Raw genomic sequence first — 12,810 nt, 5'->3', positions numbered from 1 at the left:
TGGTTGGGGTGGGCCGTCCGTGAAGAGAGTCCAGGCACAATTAGCACAAATCAATGCTCTTCTCTCCTTTTCAGAAGAAGAATGGAAATAATGCCGCCGAGCGGGTGAGGACTGGCGGAGGGCCGGCCCAGTTGGCAATTCTCAGCCACTTCGAGCAGGAGGCCCTAGATCTGGAGAGACACCATGTGCCCAGGTCCACCGGTGTTGGTGAGGCTGGGGTGCCACGGGCAGGTATGTTTGCCCAGCAGTGAGGTCACCATTGTTCTCGCAACAGCCATGGCAGTGCTGAATGTTCAGTGATTGAAGTTTGTAACATGTCTTGACCATTGGAAAGATGAGCGCATAATGATCCAGGGGACAGAGATACACATTGTCATTGTTTCCACCTTAACTGATCCAATGTCCTTGTTCTTCCTTTCAGCATCAGCAGAGCAGGGCCAGGAGGAGGAGCAGCAGAGGCCCCTCTCACACCTGAGGGCCCTTAAGTCTCACCAGCGTCACACCATCTCTGCCAGGCAGGCACCAGCGCAGATACTCGCACCTCAGTGGGAATTAGAACATCGACTAGTGTCCCGGAACACAACGGTGAGGGCACTTTACAGTTACTGGAGGAGCTGGCAGAGACAGAGAGTGCCCATGGCACCAGCAGTCGGATGACTGCAGAGGACCAGGCACATGCTCAGTCGATGCCTGATGATGTGCCTCTGGAGTCGTCTGCAACACAGCAAATGCAGGAAATGCGGCCGGGTGTGCGGGAGCATCTGGGGGAGATACATGAGGCGATGCTTGGCTTGGTGTCTGTGGTGGAGGAGTCTACGCGGACGATCACCGCTGCATTGAGCCTCATGCCCGAGTGCCATGCGTCCTCCATGGAGAGAGTGGCGACTCTCATGGAGAGGCTCCTCCTGGAGACCAATCAGGGCTTCCTGGGGATGCGCTCGGACCAACAAACCCTCACATCGGCATTGACCTCAGCTGGTCAGTGCCAGTGCGGTAGACGGTCTGGGCACCAAGTTTCCCAGCTCGGTGCCCATCCATCCACGGTGAGCAGGGAGTTCTGAAGTGACCTCACGTCGGCACAGCAGCTGCCTGTCGTCTCTGCGGGCACCTCTCAGGGCGCTCCGGATGAGGGCGGCAGCTCCTCCCCACCTCTGCCAGTGACCGTTGCATCCGATGAGGCTGCGACGACTGGGGAGATGCCAAGCGTTTTGAAGTATTGCAGATCACACAGGCAAGCATCAGTAGCTTTGAAAAATAAATATTTGACAGAGCACACTCTCGACCCCACTGAGCCCTCTTATCCTGCTCGTGGATAAGGTTTATACAAATGTGCCCTTCCCGCCTGCCCATTGCGCCCGTGCGACGGCCCGAAGATTGCATGGGCGCCGAAAAATCACCATTAATTGGTGAGTCAAGGGCCTTAAGTGGCCCGTTAATTAATGGCGGGCGCATATTAGATATCATTGCACGCTCGCCCAATGAAATATCGCAATGGCGCGCGGTGACATCGGGACGCTCGCCATTGCGATACTTTACGTGTCGGCGTGCGAGTCCCACCCCCACATGCCAACGGGAAATTTCTGCCCTATATGTAAACCCACTTTATGGTCCCTAATTGTCCCTACTACTTCTCTTACAGCTTTTTACTATTTATCTGCCTGTAGAAGACTTTGGGATTCACTTTTACGTTAGCTGCCAGAATCTTTTTATACTCCCTCTTTGTTTCTCTTATTTACTTTTTCACCTCTCCTCTGAACATTCAACGTTCAGCCAGGGTCCCAATTGTATTTTGTACCCAAGATCTGGCATTAGCACACTTTTTCCTCTTTAACTGGCCCAGATCTTCAATTCCCTGGATGGTCCTATCCTGGAGGTACCCCGGAATATGCGCTGAGGGACCCTTCAGGACTCCCCATGCACTGACCACATGGGAATTTCCCAGTAAGTTTCAACTTCTGTTGGGCAACATATGTGCATCTGGAACCCTCCAAAAGCCTGATTTAAACCGGAAACTTCAAATGGTTCCAACTTGCAGAATATTTACCTTGGAAAAGTTAGAAGGATCCTACATAGCGATACTACTGACACCGCCTATCCCCAACTGGGGACCCCTCAACTACCTGCCACAATATCATTTTCTCAGGTTGATCAATCAAGCACAGTGAGCATAGATCAGTTACCAGACTCGCATTATCAAACACAACATTTGAACACTACACAAAGCTTCTGGGCCCACAGGAAATTATCGCATTTTCATACACCCTTTTTTTCCAGTACAAGGTGCCAGCCATGATCTATACCTGAGATGCAGTGGGGCTAATCTTTTTCCTGAATTTGCAAATGTAAATGCCTTTCATTCAGGCCAGGTCAGGCGAAATTTATCTCACATGTGCTCTGTCCAACCTCCCTCAGGCATTTGGGGAGGAGAAAACATCTCCCCCATCCCCACATTTTCACAATTTCGCAACATCAATTTCCTGTAAGCTCAGACTTGCCCATCTTACTGCTGTTCCCTGGCTGATACTTTAATTAAAAGCCATCAGGATAAATAAACAACTTGAAAGATCCTGCTATGTCCGATTGGAATGGGACCTGCATAATTAATGGACACTTCCATAAAACAGATATCTGTAAAAAATGTAGACACTTAATGACAGGCCCAAAAAGCTCATTCAGTAAAATATACAAGAGGCACATTGAAATCATGGATGTTCACATCGTCCTCATGCCTGACCTGAGACCCCTGAAACAGGGGATCTACCCAGAGGTTTGACATGGCAACCCAGCCCCAGGAGGGCAGAGGAACCGCTTCAAGGCCTCCTTGAAAAAGTCCAACATCCCCACCGACATCTGGGAATCCCTGGCCCAAGACCGCCCGAAGTGGAGGGAAAGCATCCGGGAAGGAGTTGGTCGAACACCTCGAGTCTCATCGCCAAGGGTTAGCTGAAGTCAAGCATTGGCAGCGAAAGGAGTGCGTGGCAACCCGGGTACCCCACCCTCCCTTTCCCCCCACCACCGTCTGCCCCCACCTGTGACAGAGACTGTAAGTCACGCATTGGACTCTTCTGTCACCTTAGAACTCATTTTTAGCGTGGAAGCAAGTCATCCTCGACCTCGAGGGACAGCCTAAGAAGAAAAAGAGAAGAGATATTCATAAATTATGAACGTATACATAGCCTTCGGTGCACCAAACCTAAAACATAGAGGTCACTTCAAAATAATGTATCCAAGTCTGAAGATCGTGATGGTTGATAGATTTTTCTTGGATTCCCTTTTGTCCCTGCGGTCCCTGGGGATAGAATCATCCCACATCCATGCTTCAAAAGGAAACCTAATTAACAGTGCATGACAGCCAATAGGTACACACACCGACTCAAGGTATACACCGTGGACCCAGCCACACGTTGCACAGTTGTCTGCCATCTGAGAGTGTTGCCAGGAACAGATTACTAGTGCTGTACTGCACTTGGCACAGCATTTTTGCTGTTATATCCAAACAAGAAAGGCTTGCATTTATATAACGCCGGTCACATACTCAGAATATCCCAAAGCATTTACTGCCAATGATGTACTTTTGAAGTGTAATCAATGTGTGGGAAATGCAGCAGCCAATTTCCTCACCGCTAGCTCTCACAGCCAGCTATGTGATAATGACCAGATAATCTGTTTGAGTGATGTTGATTGGAGGATAAATATTGGCCAGGACACCAGGGAGAACTTCCCTGCACTCATTTAAAATGGTGTTATGGTATCATTTTACATTCACCTAAGAGATCAGTGGGAGCCTTTGTTCAGTATTTCATCCAAAACACAACTAGTGATGCACTGGGGCATCGGTGTAGATTATGGGCTCAAGCCTCTGGAATGGAATTTAAACCCAAAGCCTCCTAGCTCAAAGTTAAGACTGATACCCACTGAGCCACAATTAACACTGCTCCCAAGCAGAACCTTTTTAGCAATGTTACAGCTAACCCGTTGCTGATTATTATTTTCACCATACGCACAACGACATGTCAAATACAAGGACACCTGCCACCAAGCAAACTCTTGATGCTGGAGATATCCGTAATGTACAACTTTCACTGTTTTTCAATTACAATGGGCTATTCACTAGTCACAAATGACATCCTACGTAACTGTGGCAAGGGTAAACTTTCCCTCCTCATCTTTCTTGGCCCGTCCACAGCCTTTGACACAGTTCTTCACAACATCCTCTACCAACGCCTTTCCACTGTCTCCCAGCTGCCTGGGATGACTCTCACCTGGTTCCATTCTTATCTCTCTAAACATAGCCTGAGTATCATTTTCAATGGCTTCGCTTCCTGCTCCTGCGCTGTTACCTTGAGTAGTCCTGAGGATCTATCCTTGGCCCCCCCACTATTTCTCATCTACACGCTGCTGCCCCTTGATGACATCACCTGAAGGCACGGCATTAGTTTTCACACGTGCACTGGCAAAACCCAGCTCAGCCTCCCCATCGCCTCTCTTGATGGATCCACTGTTACTAAATTAGCAGACTGCTTATCTATCATCCAGTACTGGATGAGCAGAAATGTTCTTCAATTAAATATCGGGAAAACTGAAGCCAATTGTGTTTGATCACCAGTCCAAACTCCATTCCCTAACTATTGGCTCCATCCCTCTCCCTGGCAAAACTCAGGGATTAAATCAGTCTGCTCTCAACCTTGGCGTCACATTTGACCCTGAGATGAGCTTCCGACCTCATATTTCTGCCACCACTGAGGCTGCCTATTTGCATGTCTTTAATATCACCCGACTTCACCTCGTCTCAGCTCATTTGCTGCTGAAACCTTTTAGAAATTAGATATATCCTTAATATATGTAAATAAAATCAGCTTGGAATAGATAGAAGGATAGGTTAGTGCTGCAGGCTTTGATTCACTGGGGAATTGCTGAAGATTCTATTTCCATAGAAACAAGACTAGTGGGATGATTAGTCTTAGATAGTAATGGCGAGCCTGAAAAAGTGTCCATGGACAGTCAAGGCCTCTTGTAATAGTGGGAGAGAAACTGGTGACTATTTAAAACAAAGAACCATGTTGCAAATGTTAATCAGGAATTGAAAGCTAATCTCAGTAAAGGTGGCCGTGGAACTATCATTGATTGTCATAAGTCCAGTAAAGATTTACAGAAGAAAATCGACCTTCCTACCTGGTCTGGCCTGCATGTCACTCCAGATCCACAGCAATGAGGTTGACTCTTAGCTGCCTCTGAAATGGCCTAGCAAGTCACTCAGTTCAAGGTCAATTAGGGATGGGCAACAAATGCTGGTAGTACCAATCACGCCCACATCTCATCAAAGAATAAAAAAAAAATGCTGTTTTATGTTTTCCATTGCTGAATTGAAATATTTGCTGAAGTAATTAAGTTAATTAGTGTTTCTTCTTGAAATCTCTGCCCAAAGGCAGGTCCAATGCACTGCACCGGTAAGGCATGGAGGCAGTTCCAAATCTACCCCAACCAGAACAGGGGTCGAACCCTGTGCTTTTGGAACCAGTCTGATCCAAACTGGCCAGCCAGCCAACTGGCTCTCCCCACCTTGAGATGTGATAAGGATAAGATAAGGTGAGAGTGAGTGATTGATTAAGGCCAGAAGATACGTGCATTGTCTCAGGTAGCAAATGGCAGGTGAATGACATCAAATTGGGGACTTTCAACTCAAAGTATAGACAAAGAACTCAATGCTTCATAGCGTGGTTTGAAATAAAGTAAGTCTTTAGAGGCCCATAAGGCCTTGCCAATAATTCATCCAGGTCTCCACTCCTGAGAAAGGGTATACAGTCAGAGACTTTAGGAAAGTGCTGGTGGAAAAGGACTCTGAAGATAGACTCCAGTCAAATATTCCTGAAGGGTTTGAGAAGCCAAGAATACTTGGACACTTAGAAAAGAATTGGAAGAAACTCAGGGGCCCATTCTCCACAAACAAAAGGAATATGTTCAAGCCTTGCAGCCTTTTTAAATTACCCACGAGCTTAGGGAGCGAATAGCTCCCCATTGCTTTCTCCATGGCAATGCCTCAGCCAATCAGAGTCAACTTGCCAACCAATCAGTGCTTTTTTCTCCTGTGTACATATATAAATTGTTGTGATCGTTTGAAATTGTGTACAATTGTGCCCCCCAAGGCTTGGTATGAGAACCACTGCTCTTTTTGCACAGAGTATAATTTCAAGGTTTTCAGATGATGCAACACTTGGAAATATAGCAAGCAAGAGAATGATAGTAACGGGTTCCAGGACACTATGGACAGGCTAATGAAATGGGCAGGCGCTTGGCAGATGGAATTTAATGCGGAGAAGTGTGACATGATACATGTTGTCCGGAAAAGCGAGGAGAGGCAAGATAAACCAAATGGTACCGTGGCGAACTTTGACCTGGAAACAGGGTGACCAACCTTTGTGAAATTAAATAAGGGGCACTTCACCCGAGGAATGAAGGTGGGGAGTGTGCGTGGTGGGGGAGGCGTGGTGCGCAGTTGTGCAAGTGACCATAACAGCCGGGACTCAGCCTCCCACAGGCTGTACTGGAAATAAGGGACAAAAACATCCCTTAAGGAACACAGGACAAACAGACAAAGAAAGGGACAATCCCTTAAAATATGGGACAGCTGGTCACCTTGAGCAGTACAGTAAAGAAAATCTGTTATTTATTTAAAATATCTGTGGAATATGTAATTATTTTTAAGAATGTTTGAAAATGACTTTTTAAAAGTTGCATCAATTGTAAAGGGATCAATTGGAATTTTCTCTGATATAAGAAATACTAGTCCATGTGACCTGGCGACCCATGATCTGGAAGCACTACCAATTGGAAGGAAGTTACTACTTGGAAGCTGTATGGTCAGACACAAAGGGGAGCTGCAGACACAAAGGAGAGCTACAAGCATAGGGACTGGGGGGGTGGGGGGGGGGAGGGAGGGGAGGTGGTGAAAGCATAGATGCGAACACAAAGAGAAAGCAGACAGAGAGAGAAAGAGGAACACACTGAATTCTTGTGAGGAGAAAAAGCAAATCGCTCTCAGAAAAGAGGTCAGTTTTTTCAGTTTGAACGGAGTTCTTGGAGGCACTGTGCAGGCTGGCTAAAAAAAGCCTAAAACCTGGAAAGCTGTGTGAGCGTTTTGGAGATGCCAATGGCCTGGGTTTTCCCCATAAGTGGCCAAACCATGAACCGGGGTGTTATGGGTTGGTTGCTTAAAGAAGAATTCTGGAAAGCTACACCATTAGATGTGTTGTGGCTTGAGGGAGAGAGAGTTTGTAGAAGTATGCCTTGCTGCTGATAGTTATACCTGTGAAACTCAAAGGTGAAAGCTGTTGTCAGAAAGGACTCCTGACCTACCCTGCATGAATACAGAACAGCATATTGTGGAACAGTGTAGCTACATGGTGCCACAAGTGTGCCGGGAATGATGTGAATGCTTGGAATCATGTCCTTGTTATTTCTGTTGGAAGCTGGGAAGTGGTTGTGTAAGAAATACTTTATTCTATTGACTTTTAAAGTGAAATGTACCTTTTTATTTGAAGCATATGCTTGTTGATTCATGTTCAATTTACGTTGATTCAGATCCATGTTAAAGAAAAAGTTGCAAAAATGTGAAGCCTTGTTAGTAATTTCTTCTTTGGGGATCATTTGGTGACTTTGGTTATTTTGGTTTACAGTTCTCTCAGGGTACAATTATAAAAGTGTTTCAGGGACAGAGAGACTTAGGGGATACATCTTTGAACATGGAAGGATGTGCTGAGAAGGTTTTTAACAAAGCATACAGAACCCTTGGCTTCATTGATAGAGGAATCGAGCACAAACAAGGAAGTTGTGCTAAACCTTAAAAAAAAACACGGGTTACATCTCAGCTAGAGCATTATGCTCAATTCTGGGCATAAAACTTTAGGAAGAATGACGAGACCTTGGGGGAAGGTGCAGAGGAAATTGATCAGAATGGTTCCAGGGATGAGTGACCTCAGTTTCCTGGAGAGACTGGAGAAGCTGAAGTTGTTTTCCTTCGAGAAGAGTAGGATAAGAGGAGATTTAATAAACACGTCCTAAATCATGAATGAGGAGAAATTACTTCAAGTGCAAAACGGTCAATAACCAGAAGACAGTTTTATGGTGATTGGCATAAGAACCAGAGGCAACATGAGGAGACATTTTACACATTGAGTTGTTGGGACCTGGGTCGACCTGCTTGAGCGAATGGTAGAAGCAGATTCAATAGTAACTCTCAAAAGGGGAAAAGGTAAATGCTTGAAGAGAAAACTTTGCAGGGTTATGCAGAAAGCGTGTGGAGGTGTTACAATCCCCATAGGGAGTGATAACTTTTTAAAAGAGATGAATTTTCCTGCTTCCAACAGAAATAACTGAAGGACAAGATTTCAAGTTTTAAGCCCTTTACTGCAACAAACTAAAATCAACATAGGTTCAACATTACTGAGTGGGAAACTAATGCACCAAACTAAATAAAAGGTATTTTTGCATTAACTAATTAATCCAATCAAATTATGCAGTGTGAAACATTTTTGCTTTATGTCACATTTCTGGCTCCCATGTAGCAATATTCTGATTAAGTCCCCAATTGCCCGTAGCTTTGTAGCAGGGTCACTTCTCTTTATTACATGAGAAGGGGCCGCAGAAGACGTCACTGTCCTGCTGCCAGCGTTTACATGCGGCGATGCAGCTACCTCAATATGTCTGAGGTGCAGTGCCGAAGGAGGCTCGACCTCACAAGGGAGACAGTGACCTCCATCTGTCAGGTGGTCGGCCCTGAGGTCAGTTCCGACTGTATGGATGGACACCCCATGCCAGTGGCACTGGAGGTCATAGAGGTCCTCAGCTTCTATGCCTCCGATTCTTTCCAGGGGTCGGTGGGTGATCTTTGTGGAGTCTCGGATGAGGCCAGCCAGGCGGAGTGAGCCAGAGGCTTCGCAGCGATTGCTGGGACCCCCGCATCCAGGGTGCAATCGACTGCACAAGGTGCAGCCAAGGTGCCAGTGGGTAAGCAAGGTGCCTTCGTCAACAGGGAGGGCTTCCACTCCATGAACGTGCAGATAGTGTGTGATCACAGGAAACAGATTCCGCAAGTCTGTGCAAGGTACCCAGGCAGCTTCCATGACGCTTACATCCTGAGACACTCCCAGGTGCCGAGGCTCTTCAGTGCTCCGGCCCAGCTGGGTGACAAGGGCTATCCCCTCAAAAGGTGTCTCATGACGCTCCTCCGCCATCCAAGAACAGAACATGCAGCGGTACAATAGGAGCCAGAGCACCACAAGGGTGGTGGTAGAGAGGGCCATAGGTCTTCTCAAGATGCGCTTCCGATGCCTGGACTGTTCAGGGGACGCACCGCAATACCCCCCCCACCCCAGATCGTGTGTCACTGATGGTGGTTGCATGCTGCACTCTCCACAATCTGGTGCTGGAAAGGGGGATGCAGTAGAAGAAGAAGATGTTGACGCAGCTGCTGTGTCAACAGACTATGAGTCCAGTAGTGAGTCCAAGGACGAGCACAGTCAGGGGAAAGCTGAGGGGATAGACGCTGACCCTTACCTGGGAAACCCCCAGTGAGGCAGGAACACCCGGGATGCTTTAATCCAACAATCCTTCAGCTAGCCTATCAATTAAGAACCACCACCAAACGCCAGGGCTGCAGGCTCCATACTCGATACCCGACAGGAACATTTGCTTGGTGAACCACATGCACTATGTGCCATTTCAATGAAGTTCAATGACAAACAAGTCACTCATAACATCATGGGTTACCCTGCACCTGCAGAACTAATGAATCACCCAAAGGCTTGTTGAACAGAAACACATTTAATGCTGTGGTGCCTGGCATACATAATAAAAATTAAATTGACAGGTGTTATCCATCACACCTAATAATAATTAACGTTAAAGTGGGGGCAAAAATATCACCAGTGATAAACCCGTATTGTGCTTTAAGTTTTGGCTTGTGGGTGCTACGTATAGATGTTCCCCCATCGCTGGCACTGGCATTAGAGACAGCCTGCTCACTCTGCTGTCCTGTTGGCCTTGATGACCTTGTCGGGCGTCCTCTGGCCCGTGAGCCTGTGCAGGTCCTACCTGGGAGGGAGCAGCCAGTGCCATGGCTGGCATCTCCCCAGTTTCTGCAGCCTCATCAGATGCCATGGTCACTGGCAGAGAGGCGGAGGAGCTGCTGCCCTCACCCGCAGCATCCTGAGAGGAGCCTGCAATGACCAGAGCCTGCCCGTGGCCAGAGAGGAATTAAAAATTTGGGTCAGAGCCCCTGCGATCTCCTCCCTTGCCTCCCTCTGCAGTCTGGGACACAAATCATCCGGACCTGGAGATTTGTCCACTTTTAAGCCTGCCAACACCTCCAATACCTTGCCACTCCCTATATCAATGTGTTCAAGAACCTCACAGTCTCTCCCCCCGAGTTCAATACCTTCATCCTCATTCCCTTGGGTGAAGACAGATGTGAAGTATTCATTCAACACTCCAGCGATGTGCTCTGGCTCCATCCATAGATTGCCCCCTTGGTCCCTTATGGGCCCTACCTGCAGCGCCATTGCAGCCTGGCCCACCTCGCCTGAGGAACACCTCGCAGGGCTCAGCCGATTCGTGACCCTGGAGCCACAAGGTACTGAGTCCAAGCATCCAGGTCTCATCCCCTTGGCCAGGTGCTGCCTCATTGACATTTGCCACTCACACTCTAAGACCTCTGAGGGTCCAAGGGAGAGGGGGTTGTGGGGGGTGGGGGGGAGCGGGTGCGGGGAGGGTGGGGAGAGTGGGAAGCTCCTAACTGCTGTACTTAGTGACCCACACCAACACAATATTCACCCTTCCCGATCGCAGGAGATCATTGAACTGCTAACTGTACTGCACCCACGTCACATCATGGGAGCTCACCCTGGATGCCATCTCCTCCCGGGCATGTTTGGTGAGGTCGGTGGTGGGGGGCCTCCTCCTCCTGTCCCTGGGCACAAGGATCTCTCTCCGTGCAGCCAGCTCCTCCAGGAGGGCAGCGAGACACTCATCAGAGAAACGCGGTGCCGACTGCCCCCGCCGACTTGCCCTCTCGTCGGCCGTGTTCACCAGTAACGCGCTCCATGATGAGGTGCGTCCGCTTCACTGGCAGCCTTGGCATTGCTGCCACAGCGGCTGTGTTTGAATCGGCCGCCAGGTCGCCATTGGACCCGGTGGACATTGAGCTCCTGACCCACCCGCCCCTTCTTGCTGGTGCCACATTCGCGTCTTACACTGGGCGGGTCTTAATTGGCCTGCCCACGTAAAATCACGTGCGGAACCGATCGTGGGCAGCGGTCAGCTTCCTGACCGCTCCCACCGAGCTCGCACGCCCAATGTTAAATTCTGGCCCTGGTATCTTTCGAAAGTTGCTCCACTCAGCTGGAATACCCCCAGTACTCACTTTCACCAAGCCAACCTCAATGACCCCTTGTTCCTTAAATCTCAAAAAGTCCCATCAGTCCTGCTCCTTTCCGTTTCAACAAAAAAACAACTTGTCCGAGAATTCTACGCAGTTGTTAATTGGAAAAAGTTTACCTTGGTTCTTCACACAGCAGTAATTCCTTTCTCTCTCTGTGCATTGAAAAAACAGCTATCTCTCTTTTCGTGTCTTGGTGTGAATAGTGTGACTTGGTTTTCAATGGGTTTTGGTTTGGGTTTCTTTCCCCATGACAACCAGATCGCATGAGCCTGCATCTGGACAAAGTTCATATGATCATTATCTACCCTAACAAGAACATTCAGTTCTACTTTTGGTTCAAAGAGACATTTTAAAACATAACTATCTTATAAAGATCACTGTTTGTGACACGGGGAGTTAATTGGATTGAAGAACAGGCACAGACATGATGGAGTGAATGGCCTCCTGCATTGCTGTGTCATTCTATGACTCAATTCGCTCTGTCCCACTTTTCAACAAGCCTAATAATGAATGAGGGGAATCACAGACTGTCAAGCGCAAAACTGCCAGACTTAAATTCCATGGCTGGAATTTTCCGTCCCCGTTGGCATTGGGCGTCATGGCCGGTGTGAACGGACAATATGGCGGAAAGGCCAAAACTTGTTTTCACGGCGTTGTGAAACTGGCTGGCAATCACCCACTCTGCCCGTCAATGGCGGGCCGCATTTACCACCGCCGGACATCAGGAACGTCATTTTAATACATCTGCATATAACTATAATCACTGCCCGCCAGAATTATCCCCCTACGCTGGATCATCCGGGTCACACTAACGCGTTTCACAGCTCTACACAAGCCACGTGCACCTGGTGAGCTGCACTTCACTCAGAACTTCGAGGTTTGTTTACCTGCCTGGCTTCAGGCAGCCCTGGTGGTCATCAGCACCAGGCTTCACAGGCAGTACCACATCACTTTTAGGGAGCCTCACGGGCAGGTCTCTACCTCCCAAACCAGCTGTAAGGCAGGGGTGGCTTTTCAATGGTTGTTGGGCTAGGGCTTGCTTGGGGAAGGGGAGAGGTGGCCTCAGGCAAGGGAAGAGGCTGCAGGGCAAGGTCTGTACTGGGGGAGGGGGGTATCCCAGGGTGTGTATGGGGGCACATGTTGATCTGTGCAAGTGGCCTCAAGATGGTGAGCATGTGTGTGAGAGAGTGAGTGGTGATGTCCCTTGAGCTGGCAGTGAGTGAGATGCCAGTGAGTGTGTGATGGGTTTGAGTGTGTGAGTTTAGAGTGATGAGATGGTTGCCATACCCTGGCTGCACAGATGAAATCATTTATCCTCTTTCTGCACTGGATGGCGAACATCTTCTGTGCAGTGTTGGCACTGACCACCTCTGCCA

Source organism: Cetorhinus maximus, chromosome 8 (assembly GCF_964194155.1).
Source record: "Cetorhinus maximus chromosome 8, sCetMax3.hap1.1, whole genome shotgun sequence".
In the NCBI taxonomy this organism is placed as follows: Eukaryota; Metazoa; Chordata; class Chondrichthyes; order Lamniformes; family Cetorhinidae; genus Cetorhinus; species Cetorhinus maximus.
The sequence above is the reverse complement of the archived record's forward strand: the minus strand, read 5'-3'. Positions refer to the sequence as shown.